The sequence below is a fragment of the Manis pentadactyla genome, chromosome 3 (genome assembly GCF_030020395.1).
Source record: "Manis pentadactyla isolate mManPen7 chromosome 3, mManPen7.hap1, whole genome shotgun sequence".
Lineage (NCBI taxonomy): Eukaryota > Metazoa > Chordata > Mammalia > Pholidota > Manidae > Manis > Manis pentadactyla.
The window spans coordinates 84,557,064-84,571,868 of NC_080021.1; positions in this window are offsets into that span (position 1 = coordinate 84,557,064).

Sequence of the window (14,805 nt, forward strand, 5' to 3'; positions counted from 1 at the left end):
CAGCCTGGTGAGGGGCTGTGAGGGGAGGGGTAGGTACCACAGGCTCCTGCAGACACAGGGTGGCTGCAGAGGAGTTGGGCAGGTGCAAGGAAAGGTATCATAGGCAGCAGGCATGTTCACAGGCATGGTGGGGGGACAAATCATCAGTCAAGCAGCTTATGGTAGTTGAATTATCAAGAACTTAGTGGGAAGTGAGAAAGCAAAAGGTGAAAACCATGGTGAGTTGGGACGGGGTGCTTTATAAATGGCTGCGCTAAAGAGTTCTAATTTCCACAAGCAGACTTCAGGATGCAAAAGGAAGATTTAAGACTAGGGGAATGACAGTATCAGATTACCATTAGAGACAATTCTTCTAGCACTTCAAACCATTAATATTTTTTACATCAAAGGCAACAAAATTGTGTTCAGTGTGGTACCTTTGCTGTGAGGGAGGACATAAAAATGAATAACATGGTTTGCTGTGATTGTTTTTAGGCTCTTGTATAGAGACTCTTACCACCATCCCATGAAAGGAGTTGGGATGTTTGGACACAGAACTAAAATGCTTCTACATGAACCAATATTCTGAATGAAAAGATGGGGCTGGATGATTCTTTGATTTGCCTCACTAGATAAAGTTTTAAAATTTTAACTTGTGGTACATGTGTATTTAATATTCATACAACTAATATTTTCTTCATCTCTTTCTATACATTATATAATTTTATTGTGGTTTTGGAATAGTATCCTGCTATTTCCTCTTATTATTCAGAAGTTAATTACAAAGCAAGCAGATTTAATTAGCTAATAACTGTCTACACTGTCAGACACAATCAAGGATGCCCTTCTATACTTCATCTCATGAAATCCTCAAATAAATTTATGGATTAAATATCACCAGGCCCAATTAAACTGAGACGGAAACTTGTGCCCAGAAAAGCTAGTACCTTGCCCAGGACCAAAAAACTAGGGAATGGTATAGCGAGGCTTCAACCTTGTTTCTCTGTTTTTAAGATCTAACCCATGGGGATCTGTCTAGTCACTTGTCAGGTGCTATCTAACCTGGAAAAAAGAAAACAAGAATTAATTAAGACTATGCCAGGGTCCAGACATATCCAATGTTCCTGAATCTCAACATAATGATAATAACTTCCTACCATTACTCAGTGCCACACAGTCTCCCCGAGCCCCTGAATTTTCTCTCACAAGCTTCATAGGCACATTGCAATGGGTATTGTGACAACATAATTCTGATAGAAACCCAAGGCCTAGTGAAAATAAGGAATTTGCTTGATGCTGCAGCGATAACTACCAGGGTCAGGATTCATCCCATTTCTGCTATGGAGAGAGGCTCCTGTCTCTTCTGCAGGTCATCATTAATGTCATTAGCCAACCCCTCCCTGGCGGGCTGTCATCCTAACCTCTGTGGAGTCACAATCACTGGGCAAGAGGCAGCCAGTTAATCACCATTCAGATAAAGTTGTTCAAAGAAGCATCATTTTCACATTTAAACCACATTCTGACGATGTATTTTTTCTTGTAAAGGCATATCATAAAAATGTGACACTTTAATAATTTCTTTGATGAATTGGGATTAAAAATCTTAAAACAGTTTATAATAGCTCCCAAATAAGGAAAATGTAAAAAAAATCATATTTTTTTAGGGCAAAAGAACGTAATTACTATGTTGTGCAATTAGCTGCTTTCTGTATACTTGACAGTTTTGGACTGGCCTCCAACAGTAAAAGGAATTTTGCACTGACCTTTACCAGCTATTAAATATTTAAAAACACAAAGAGAATGTAAATTTCCCTGAGCTTAAGAAACAGCTGTTTTATAATTTTTCTCCCAGAGATCTCTTGTCTTCTGTGACTGACCACCTTATTCAGTTTGAAATGAAGTCCAAGTTTCTATATATGAACTAGATATTTTGAAGTAAGAATGCCACTTTGGAATTGAGACACTCTAATAATTCTTTTAAGGGGTCAAAATTTAACCATTGGAAAACTTTGTAAATACTTAGTCTAAGACTAGTACTTGAATTTTAAAAATATAAGAGAACTTTCAAGTTTTGTGCCTCATCAAAAACCTGTCTGGGCCAGAAGCACCACCTGCACACAGGTGGCCATGCACCTGGCCAGAGTGCTGTCTTCTGTGACGTGTTTTTGGTTGGGTGTCTCCATTAACATGAGTTTACTAGTCCAGGAAATTTATCCCCAGGGAGAAATGCTGAAAATGTCTTCATTATGGTTCTAGGAACTTAACAATGCATTTATCTGACCAGGAACTCTTCAAGGTCCTGGCAGAGCAAATGCTTCTCAGGCCAGCAGGCAGCCTCTCAGGGGCTCACTTTGACCCAGTCCTGCTAGGTGCATCTCTCTTCTGAACAGTTACATCTGACCTCAATACCAAGCCCAATAGACAGCAAAGGCAAACACCTGATGTTGGATGTAGTGAAGGAAAGTGGGAGTTTATTGCAGGCTCCAGGCAAGGAGAAAGTTCAAGGACCCAAACTCACTGTAGGGCTGCAAACAGGGTTTTTAAAGGCAAAATTACAGAAGAGGGTTGCAGGATGTGCTGTCAGCAGTGTTCATCTGGTGGTCAGTGGTGACGTGACAGGGACTGTTTTGGGAACCTAAGTCATCAGTCTCCTGGTTCCACCCAGTCTGGGGTCTACTGCTTGTGGTCAGGAGGTGGCCCATCTGGTGGCGGGTGGGGGAGCTAAGCTCCTGCGAAATACCTCAAGGATACACAAGTCCAGAGTTTATCTGTGGCCTGGAGGGGAATTCAGAGGCCTGTGTCAGTGCAGTTTGCTTTACCTTCTTTTGCAAACTCCGATTTTCTTTAATCTCTAGCTACCTAGTCTAATCCTCACACTCTGGATCATAAATGAGGGGCTTGGACTTCTCTTAGAAGTCGGAGGGTCTTCTTCAGGGGTCTACCTGTGCAGTTCCAAACTTGCCCAGTTCTAATCTGTCCTCACATTCAAGTCTTGCCTAACCATATAAACATCCCACCCTTACTCACTCCTCTGCTCAGTTGTAAAGACACTGCCAAGGTGGACTGAGTTGTGTCATCAACAGACCCCATCCGCTGTCTTCTGTGGAAGCAGCCTCAGGCAGACCCAGGGAATTCCCACACAGCCATGACTAGGTACCTGTATCTTCAAGTTCTCAGTAAGCAGGTTTATACGCAGCTCAAGTCTGAATCATCAAAAACCTAAAAGCTTAACTCTGAACATTTTCAATAACCTCTGGGACTAGTTCTGCAAACATAAAGGAAAGCCAAGTGTTTTCACACTCCCTGGTGCCCTTTCCAGGCCCAGAGAGTCTTCCACATCAGAACAAAATTCCAGGTGAGTAAACAATAGAACCAGGGAAGGAAGAAAAAAGAGGATAGTGGGAAGAGGGAGAAGAAGGAAAAGAGAAGAAACACAGAGAGACAAATTATTCCCTGGTAACAAATGGTTTTTCATAAGTAAATAAGAAGTGAATGTAAATTCCTCACAGCCAACAGTGGAAGCTAATTCACAGGCCTAGACAAGCACAAGGCCTGTGCTCTGTTCCCACAGGCAATGCAAAGCTCCCTGGAGGTTTTAAAAAGGTGTGTGTGTCTGCATGTGTTTGTTTGAACATTTATTCGGTGCTTAATATTCACCAGGAATTTCTCAAGCGCTATACACATATGATTTAGTTCTCACTACAATTCTGTGAATTAAGAATTATAATCCTTACACATTTTGAAAAAGATTCTTCACAAGCTGGTTAAGTACCCTGTGCACTGTAGAGGCCAGCTTTACACCCTCTCTTCCTGGGCACTTCCAGAAGGGCCTTTCCAGTCTGTCCCCCAGCCCCGCAGTCTTTGTCCCACCCCAGCCACCCTGTCTCATTTCCTGCACTTGCCACACCAGCTGAAGGAGTAGCTGCTGAGCACGGAATTAGGGCTAGAGCCGCAGGTGAGAGAAAAATATGTCAGATGTATGGGGTTGAATCAAATATAGTTTTAAAATTAAGCTCTCTGTTTCTTTCTACTTACTTTCAGTAACACTGCTAGAGAATTAGAGTTACATGGGTGGCGTCCACTGCATTTCTATTGATCATGCCACCTGACTGTTCCTCCTTCAAAGCCAAAGGAGGGTTCAGAAAGAAAAAAATAAGAATATTCTCCTTTCTAACCTTTCCTACAGCTTAGAAATCACCATGCTTTTTTTCTCCTCTTTTTAATTTCTGAGAGAAATCTCCAAAATTTGAAAACATCTGAGAACTATTATAATTTTTATGTGTTCAGACCATAAAATCCATGACTATATCACATTTGCTAATACAACCTGAATATCTGCTCATTTTAGCCTTTTTAAAAATAATTCTCAATGTATAGAAGCAAATTCTGTTTTAAAAGGTCACTGCAATAAGCAAAATGTTCTTTTTTTAGTATGTATCTGCATACAGTGCTGAACTAGAAGGTTAGAGAACCGAGTAGAATTACAGACCCAACAAAAAAACATGTAGATTTATTTTTTATTGAAAAATAGTTGCCATATAATATTATACTGGTTTTATGAATACAACATAGCGATTCAACAGTTATATAACATTATTAACTCCTCACCCCAACAAGTGTAGTAACTATCTGTCACCATAGAAGGATGTTACAGAACTATTGATTATATTCTCTATGCTGTACTTTCATCTCCATAACTAATTTATATTATGATTGAGATTTTGTGCCTTTTTATAGCTGTCGTCTATTTCACTCACTCACCCACCCCAGCCCCTCTCCAGTGGTGACCACCAGGCTTTTCTCAACCAGGTAGATTTCTTTTCCTTTAAAGAAAAGTATGTTCGTTGATAAAGAAAACTAAGTTTAATATTGCCAGTAGGGAGTAAAACATTCTTCTAGAAAAGGAAGGGCAAATATGGGCTATTTATAGCCTGGGGGCTCTGGTTTACCACAGATCATGGTAAATTTTGTGATATAATAGCTTACAAGAGGTGGTCACAGTTTAAGAGATGAGAAGTTTGCAGGGAGTTGTAGAAAATAAACAGCTGTTTGATGCTGTTTATTGAAAGTTGACTGCTCTGATACTGATTTAAATGAAGTTTTGGGAAGTTTCTGAAACAAAAAATAAGGCTATTTGCAGCTTTACCTTCTTGGGCAGAGTTTCCTAAAGCAGTAGACCCATGTGGATGAAGACACTATAATCATAAAGTCATACTAATGTATATGGTAAGCTGTGTGGAATAGATAGTTTCTACTCTCCAAGGTAAATTTGCAGGGATTTTACTGTGAAATTAAGGAATTTTGAGGCCTTAGAGCAGAGCTGACAGGATGGCCTCAGGAAAGGTGTGGGGACCAGGTAGCTAGAGTCACCAAAAGTTCCTATGGGGTCTCAAAATGTGGTGGGACCAAGCCCATTATCCACTAGTGACCACAGCACCAGCTTGGATACCTGATCCCATACTCCTTTACTGAGTGTGTCTGGAAAAAGGCTAATTAGAGGGTGTCCACACTGCCCCTGCCCTTCGTGGGCAGACACACAAGCCTGAGTACAGTGCAGCTGATAAGCAGAGGGCTAGGCTGGCACCCAGAGGAGGAGGTATACTGTAAACCAAACACTGCCCAATGCTGAACATATGTAAGCTTAGAAAGTCTCTCCCCAAGAGGCAGATACTTGTATTTCTGTTTTGCTTAAGTCTTCAAAAAGTTAACTGTCTTGCCTGAGGGTTTCAGCCCCAGGAGGTTCACTACAGATTCAGGGAAACCGAGAAATGACAATGGAACATTCTTGGGGTAAAAGGGTTTATACCTAGCTTTATTTCTCCGGTGGTAGGTTAAGCCCTAGGATCATGTCTGCATCCAACAGACTGCAGGTCTGTAATCCTCCTTCCTCTCTGCCTCCTCCCAGAGCACTGGGCAGAGCTCTTTATACAGTGACTCAGTCAATACCAGCAGTACCTAGCAGTAGGCCAATTATATCATCAAGTAGTTTAGGGTCAGGTGAGGATCCTGGCCATAGGAACTTCCATTTTCCCCATACTAACTTGTTCAAGATTGCCTAGCTAACAAATGGAATAGCTGGAATTCAAATCCAGATCTTTCTGACTGCAAGTATGATGGTTCTCCCACTATACTATACTAAATCTGGTCCTTAATTGAGAAACATCCCAACCTGGGTGGAGAGTGAAGTTGATGGTAAGAAGTAATTTAGGAAGACCAGTTGGGAAGCTGCTGTGAAGGCTGAAAAGATGTGAGAGTCTGAGCAAGTGACTGCACTGAAAATTAGGAGGAGGGCCAGGTTCAAGGAAACATTCAAAATGTAGAATTATTACAACAGGGAAAATTCACACCTATGTTTCACTTGCATACTAGGTACCCATGTATCATTTCTCTTACACCAGATGGAAAAAAACCCTGAAACTTAGCTGACCATCATATGCTGGGGCATCAAAAGTGGTGAGCAGGCTCCAGTGAGTCTGTAGGCTGCTTCATCATCTGTAAGAGGTGTTTCAGAGGAACAAAGAGGGAAACAAATTTGTCAAATGGATTTTACAAATTTGAAAATATAATCTAAATTATTATTTTCATAGAAATTCCGCTTATCATCAGGTTCTTCAGAATTGCAAAGAGCTATAGGATGGCCTGGGTGCATTCACACAGGCTGGCATTCTGTCAATGGGAGCAGACATCTCTGCAGATGTATTGTTATGTCAGCTGTGCCTTATGTTGATGTTGATTGCATTTCTGTTGTCTTGTTTTGTTGATACACAAATGAGTCAAAGGCTCAAACTTGACTCATTGAAGTGAAACGAAGAGGTGGCAATTCCAACACAAATATTTCAACTTAGAGAAACATACTCCCATGAGGGATACTAATACTCTCCCAGTGATGTATGAGGAAGCTGAGGCATGCAGAGATTTCTTAAACTAGGATTACAAGCTCCCAAGTGTCAGGACTTGGATTTGGGCTCTGCCCTTGAGAGCCCTATGCCACACTGCCACACGGTAAATGACTGGGAGTTGTTCTCCATCACCCAAAACCCATGAGATATTTTGCTGAATTAATGACAAGTTTTAAGCCACTATTTACACTTTGTATCAGTACTAATGGAGCACATGCTAAGTGTGAAAAAAGAAGGGCATTAGTACTGAAATAAAACAGGTTCAACCTGAATGCCAATCTATAGACTCCCTCATTCACAGAGTGCAGCCAGTGCTGCAATAAGCCTTCCAATCTTATTGCCGTGTTGAAAGAAATAGTGGAAATGGAAAAATTATCTTTGGACACTGAATATGCATATTCTTAGCATATTTTTATGCATATTCCTTGTGAAGAACTAAGAAGTGACTTTGCTTTTTCACCCTGAAGTGTGCTTTAAAAAGGAATGGATAAGTGCTGTTTCTATACCTAGGTTTTTTAAATGAACAATAAGATAAAGATATTCCTTCATTACCCTTATCAAACCATCTCTAAGATTTCATGCAGCTTTATCAACTTTGGACCTCAGAGACTATCAGTGTCAGAAAGATGTGAACCTATTACTTTACAGCCAAAATATCATAATTCTTAATGTTGAGGATAATACAGCAGAATTTCTAGAATAAAACAAATTGTGGGTCAAAATGTTCAATCATCTGGAGCTAAAACTTTCATAGCACTTGATTATATTGTCACTCAGTGGAGAGAGAAACCAATGGCCCATTATTAGATATATTTATAAACTATACTAAGATCAAATACATTCCAAAATGATTTTAGAAACATATACAACCACAGAATGGATTAGGAATCCATTTACAGCTACTGTCCAGGTTAGCGTTTAACCTCAGTGTTTGCGTGTGAAGTACTTGTAACTATAATACCTCTGAAGCACTGAAATTAGTAAGGAGTGAGAAATCTGACCATTATTTCTGGGTCCATGTTCAATCCAAATGTCCAGAACTTTCTGCCAGAGCCACCAAACAACTACTATCATCTAAATAATTTTTATTATGTCAGGATTTTCTAATTTAATAGAAATAAAGAATAATGTACTTAATTATATTAGATAGATTTGACTTGTCTTAACATAACAGTAAAACCCCATTATGATTATGTTTAAAATGATAGAAAGTTATTTCTCTCCTTCTCTCACCTTCTCCAAGAAGTTGGATGGCAGACAGTCCAAGGTAGCACTAGTTTTATCCATCGTTCTAATTCATCATCCTATGACAAGGATGTATCCTTGAAGTTACCACATGACAAGATGGCTGCTAGACCTCCAGGTATCTCCCCTGCATCCTAGACTAAGAGAAGGATGCAAGAAAGGAAAAGAAAGGTCAAAGAAAGGACCCAGGTAGCTTATCCAAGTCCCTTTAACCAGCCATCCCATATGCCACATATAAAACTTACACTTGCTTTCATTGGCCAGAATTAGTCACCTGGGCTTCCTGACTCTAGAGGACGTCCCTCATTCTGGATAACAGCGGTCATAGCTGAGAACTGGAGTTCAGAGTTCTGTTAGTCGGAGAAGAATGGTGTCAGGTAGGCATCTCAAGCTCCCTACCACTGAGCCACCTTAATGTAGAGCATCACCCATGGCTTATTTATGCAGGGGAGAATTGGGTGAAAGTCCTTCGAGTATAGCATCCCATTCACTGCAATTTTAAAAATCATTATTTTAAAAATACTCTTTTCATTTATTATTTTCTACAATTCTGATAAATCTTTTTTTTCCTAAAAAGAGACACCCATTCCACAGAATTCCAGTCTTCATTGATCCTGAAATTCCTACTAAGGAGTAAGCATGCATTTTGAACATCAGACCAAATTCTTTATAAATTGTTTGGGACTTTTTACTTGGCTGCCGTGTGAGCTAACAGGGGTTCAGGCCTCAACTGTAGTGATTGCTGTTTCCCAGGGTGACAGCCAGCCCCAGGACATAATCTGAAGAACCAAATGAGGAAAAATGAACACAGCTCCTGAGGAAGTGAGTGATGTCTCAAATGTCATTAGGTCTTCACTATGTCTATTTTACCAAATGTAAAGTAACGTGTGACCCAGTTCTCCTCAGGGTTCTTGGATGATGACAGGTATGAGAATATGTGAAAATGGAAAAGGCAGAGTCATGTGGTACTCCTATACTGTACTGTAGTAAACTACGTAAGTGTTAAAATTAAATACAAAATGGACAGACTTGAGAATTCCATGAGGGAGAAATCCACTTAGGCCATGAAAGTAAAATCTAGCTTTTTTCATGAACATAAGCATAACTTAACTTGGATTATTTTTTGTAGATGCCTCTGACAATCGTGAAAGAACCTGTCATCTTCCTAACAATGGTATAAGATAATTGCTTTTAACCAATTCCTCTCAGTGGCAATCCCTGCAGAGTCACTGTGAAGGCCAACAGTATCTTCAAGCTCACGTCATAAGCCACCTGTAGCATCACACCCCTAGTTTCTTGTAAGTCTTTGAATTTGAAGGTTCCTGGGTAGCAAAGTATTCTTATGTACACAATAAACTCTTACCAAATACAATTTATTGATTTCTTGGTTTTAATTGTGCTATTCCCAGATTTTTCACACTATGCTATATATCAACTGTGACTATGAGTAATCTTCAGTATAGTAGTGCTTTTTAGTTTTTAGAGATGTTTGAGATGTCCTGCAAAAGTTATCCTAAAATGTTATGTTCTGTTGTTTTGTTTTGTTTTTTCCATTTCTACCATCCTTATGTTATCTTTGAGGAAAAACACTGAACTTGCCTAGACTCCAATTCTCTCTCTGTGAAATGCAGAAAATACATAGTTTAAAGTTCTAGAAATTGTGGAGACCAGGGCCAGCAAGAAGGTATAATAATGAAAACTATAGGAGTGTTAGCAGACAGGAATGCGTTTGCATCTCAGCGGTGTCCCTTACCAACTGTGTGTGTCCTGGAAGTTAAGTGACCCCTCAGTGTGGGTGGTGGAATAGAGAGAGAGCTGTCCAGCCCCTGCCCAGCCAGGTGTGGGTCACCCTGGCCTTCCTATCGGATGCCAGCCCTCCTCTCCCCCAAGCCCTCGGGGACCCGGCTTGCAGCCCAAGCCTCTTCCAGCGAAGCCCTCCTTCTCAGGTAGGACTCAAGGCAGGCTGAGCACTTCACCCCGACTCCCTTTGTTGTTACCCCTTTACATTCTCGGGTACCCCATCCCTTCCTACTTCTCAGCAGCCCTGAACCAACAAAGCCTCCTTTCTTTAACTATAAAGTAAGCCAAATAGGGTTGTTTTAAACTTTAAATATGATCAAGTCTGATACATGGCAAATATGTTCACCTCACACACTGTAGAGCTTGTCAAGCCCCCTCTGCCTGTTTCTACCTATTTTTTGTGGTCATGGCTAGACATTTTTCAGATCCTTTCTAAACTTATGTGTGTGGACAGGAAAGGAAGTCAGAGAGAATGGAGACTTGGTAACCCAAATATATCATCACAAATCCCAGAGGCTCTGATGTAACATTATATTACTTTTAGATGTACAATGTAGTGATTCAATATTTGTGCATGTTTCAAAATGATCACCACATTCAATCAAATTAACATACATTGCCATGTAGTTACAAATTTGTTTTTCTTGTGATGAAAACTTTTAGGATCTACAGATCTACTCTTAGCAACTTTCAAAAACACAGCAGTACTGTAGTCCTCATGCTGTGCATGACATCTCATGGTGTTATTTTACAGCTGGGAGTTTGCACCCTCAAGCCCCTTTACCCATCCCCCCCAAACTCTCTATAAGCTGGGGCTTTTTGTTTGTTTTATTTTGTTTTAAATTCCACATATAAAAGATCCTATGGTATTTGTCTTTCTCTGCCTTGCTTATTTCACTTATCATAATACCCTCTAGTTCCATCCATACTGTCAAGAATGGCAAAATTTCCTTCTTTTTCATAGCTTAGTAATATTCCTTTGTGTATATGTACCACCACTTCTTTATCCATTCACCTATTGATGGACACTTAGGTTGCTTCCATAACTTGGCTATTGTAAATAATGCTGCCATGAACATGGGGGTGCAGATTTCTTTTCAAGATAGAATTTTTTTGTTTTCTTCAGATAAATACCCAGAAGAGGAATTGCTGGATCATAAGGTGATTCTATTTTTAATTTTTTGAGGAACCTCCATACTGCTTTCCACAGTGACTGCATCAGTTTACATTCCCAGCAACAATGTATGAGGGCTCCCTTTTCCCCACATCCTTGCCAGCACTTGTTATTTCTTGTCTTTTGGATAGTGGCCATTCTGACTGATATGAGGGGACACATTGTGGTTTTGGTTTGCATTTCCCCAATGATGAGTCATGTGGAGAACCTGTTCACATGCTTCTTGGTCATCTCTGTGATGGCTAAGGTAATGAAGAAGGAGCTCAGTCTTAGCAGAGAGTTGCGGCCCTGCTAAGACAGCTGGAAAATGCTGCATGTGCCCATTACAGTTGTGCCCTGGGGTCTGGGGGCACTGGTGCTCTGGGAGCCCTTCAAAAAGTGTGTGTCCTCTTCTCTGAGGGGCTTTCAGCACTTAGCCCCCAGTCAGGCTCTTGCTGTGTCTGCTCACAGACAGTGCCTTGGAAACTGCATCCCCCACAGATCTCTCTTGACTGTTGCCCAGGTCTGGGGAGGATAGCTACTTCAGCTCCTCATCTCTGACCTTACCTCTCAGAAGTGGGAACTATGATCCCTGCAAAGCTCCCCCGGGGCTGAGTCAGAGCTCCCCTTCATTGACACCTGTGTGGCCTTAGCCTGAAGTCACACCCTAGCTTTTCCTACCTGTCCTCCCTCCTAATTCCACTACATGTTTTCCTGGGAACACTTCCTAATATCCCACTTACTGGAATCCTGGTCTCAGGGACTTCTGGGTGGAGGACCCAGGCAAGACACCTAGGGACAGGGAGCAGCCAGCCATCAGGGGAACATGTGGCCACACATCAGCCTTATCACTTCACTCCCTGCCTATGTCTTATATTTTTTTTCCAGTTTTATTGAGAAATGATTGATATACATCACCATATGAGATTAGGGCATACACAATAGTTTGATCTGCATATATTGTGAAATGATCACCGCAGTGGGTCCAGCTGACATCCATCTTCTCACATAGACACACGATCTCTTAATTGGGAATGCCAGACACCCACAGCAGCCCAGTGAAAGGGTTGCCATCCTCCACAGGCCACCTTGCAAAATCTTACTTTCACAGGCAAATCTTTGTGTTTTTCCACCCAAACATGTGAAGTTATGATTCATCTTTGCAATAACTATAAGGTACTTAGGTGAAATAGTTGGTATAGAGCTAAAAACATCTGCATCTGTAGGAACATGATCTTTTTTACTTTTCATCTAAAGGTTTTGGCACTAAACAGAGCCTGAAAAATATTACAGCCTGACTCATGTTAGCTAATGTTATATAGATTTAGAAAAACAAATTGGCCAAGTTACAGTTTTTCAAAACTGCTATGCAATAATCTAATGCTAATTTCTCCACTGCAATTACATTTGGATCTGGCACTAAACAATGAGTAAATCAACTTTTCAATAGCCTTTTTTAGCCTGTTCCTATGACTGAATTATACACATTTCCCATGATGCTCTTAATTTCAAAACTCATTTCCTATCATAGTGCATATCATTTTTCTGAACGTTCCCTCATGATTTTGTTCCTATATTTGATTCTTCAAACACCTGATTTATTAGGGCACATAGTGTGAGGGAAGCTTATGTCATATATATAGATAAGTGCTTTCCTTTTGAGTAAGAGGGTTGGTTTACATGATCTCTGGAGAGGGACCCATTAAAATGGGAATAAAATATCATGTATTCTTAGGCTTTGACCTAGTTTTATCACCTTTCAACAACTCATTTGTTTTTCTTCCATCTCTTTTGCTCTAATAATTCTTTTCCAGTAAAACCTACACAATATTCTATTTGAAAATTAGTTTAATGTATTCTATGATTTAATTTGGTCAAAAGCCCTGGTTAGTAGATTTATAATTTCTATTTTGTAGACACAGAACAACTTCCCTTAATAATGATTGAAGACTTTTTCTAAAAATACTCATAATAAGGTTTACTTTTATCAGCTTTAGGGAATCTAAAGAAGCAGTCAGACAAAATAATAATATACAGACATAGTGTGGCATGTCCCGTTTCTCCCAAGGGTCACCAGACAGACACCACCTCGCTGTGCAGCTTCCTCAGTGAGCAGTCCACTGCAGGGCATCCTCTCAGATGGGAAGGCAGGGCCACTTCCCCCTGTGCTCCCCCATCTGGAGCTGTGGGGAGAATTCATCTAGCATAACTGGCTTGCCAAACTGAACCCCTTCAGAGGATGCATGACAGTGCCCAGTCAGAGAGAGTGGTGGAAACAGTGGGGTCCAAGCAGGAGTTTGGCATCTGTCCAATGCTGGATCCACTCTGGGTGTGTTCCAGCTGCCTTCCTCTTCTGTCTTTGCAGGTCCATCAGGAATTCTACATGGGATTTTGGATTATAATGCTGGAGATAGAAGCCTAGCCTGTCTTTATCAGACTCTATTTCTCCCAGTATCTCACAGCTCCTTATACTGGCATGGCAGGCAAGGGCAGGGTACCCAAAACTGCAAGGCATATGCCCAAGACAGTCAAGCCCAGCTTCAAAAGGAAGTCTCAAAACTACAGTAGAGACACCAAAAAAAAGTGTGCAGATTCCAGGCAGAAGTCTATGAAATTGTTAAAGGGAAAGTGAGGGCCAGGAGAAGCCCACCAGCCATTTCAACAAGGCCTCAAACAGGAAATCCAAGGTTGAGCTAAAATCTAATTTTTTCTCTTTAAAAAACAAACCAATATCATTGGAATCAGAACTTTCAGAGACTCAGAGTCACAGGCACTTTATCAGATGGGTGGGAAGTGGTCGTTGGTGAGGGAGAGCTGGGATGCAGTCTTACAAGGCAGCTCTGTTACCTACGAGCTGTGTGATCTGGAATGAGTTTCAGCACCTTTTCTGGCTTTAGTTTCCTCCACTATATAAGGTATAGGTTTAATTTAATTCAATATTTGTTGCAAGCCCGCGTAGGAATAAAAGGCCCAGTCTCCAACATAAATCTGTGAAATAAAGCTACTCAGTAAAGGCAGTGAGGCCTAGGTTGGGTTTCTTCTTGGTGTGAGGCTATGATAGAAGGTGGACCTCAGGACCTCTGCACTGTTCAGTGCAGCCAACACACTCTCAGGGCCTCCACTGCACAGACACATGCCAAGTGCTGCTAACATCCAAACAAGGGGGGGTCAAGTAAGATCCCAGGAAAGATACACTGAGGTGAACATTTTCAGGGAGGGAATATAGCAGAGAGTGCCGTTAGGATCAAGTCCTTGGGAGTAGGATTGTGCAGAGGAACCAAGCATGATACAGTCCCTGCAAAGACCTCAGCCATGCCCAGGGGTCTCCAGAGCTGGGAAGGCCCTACAGAGCTGTCCCACTCAGAGGTAAGGAATTAGTCTTTAAACCACCCCCTGCAGATGACCCAGGCAGCCCAGGTGGTCCAGGACACTCAGGCCACAGCTGCTGGCCACACTCCCAGAGTCTGGGGGAAGGGTGTTGGGGCTTCAGCCTGGTCATGGGGGACTGGGTGGCATACCCAACACCCACCTCAGTCCACTGCGAAGTAGGAGGTATTACAAGCTATGGTAGAGGGAAAAGCAACACAATTGTATGCTCAGAGAATTTAAGATGAACTGTCTGAAGAGACCAAAGAAAGTGGCACGGAAGCAGTAATATTTGAGCTGGGATTTCAAGGATGCACAGAATTTTGGAAAAAATGGGCATTTTAGGTGAAGATGGTATTTTAG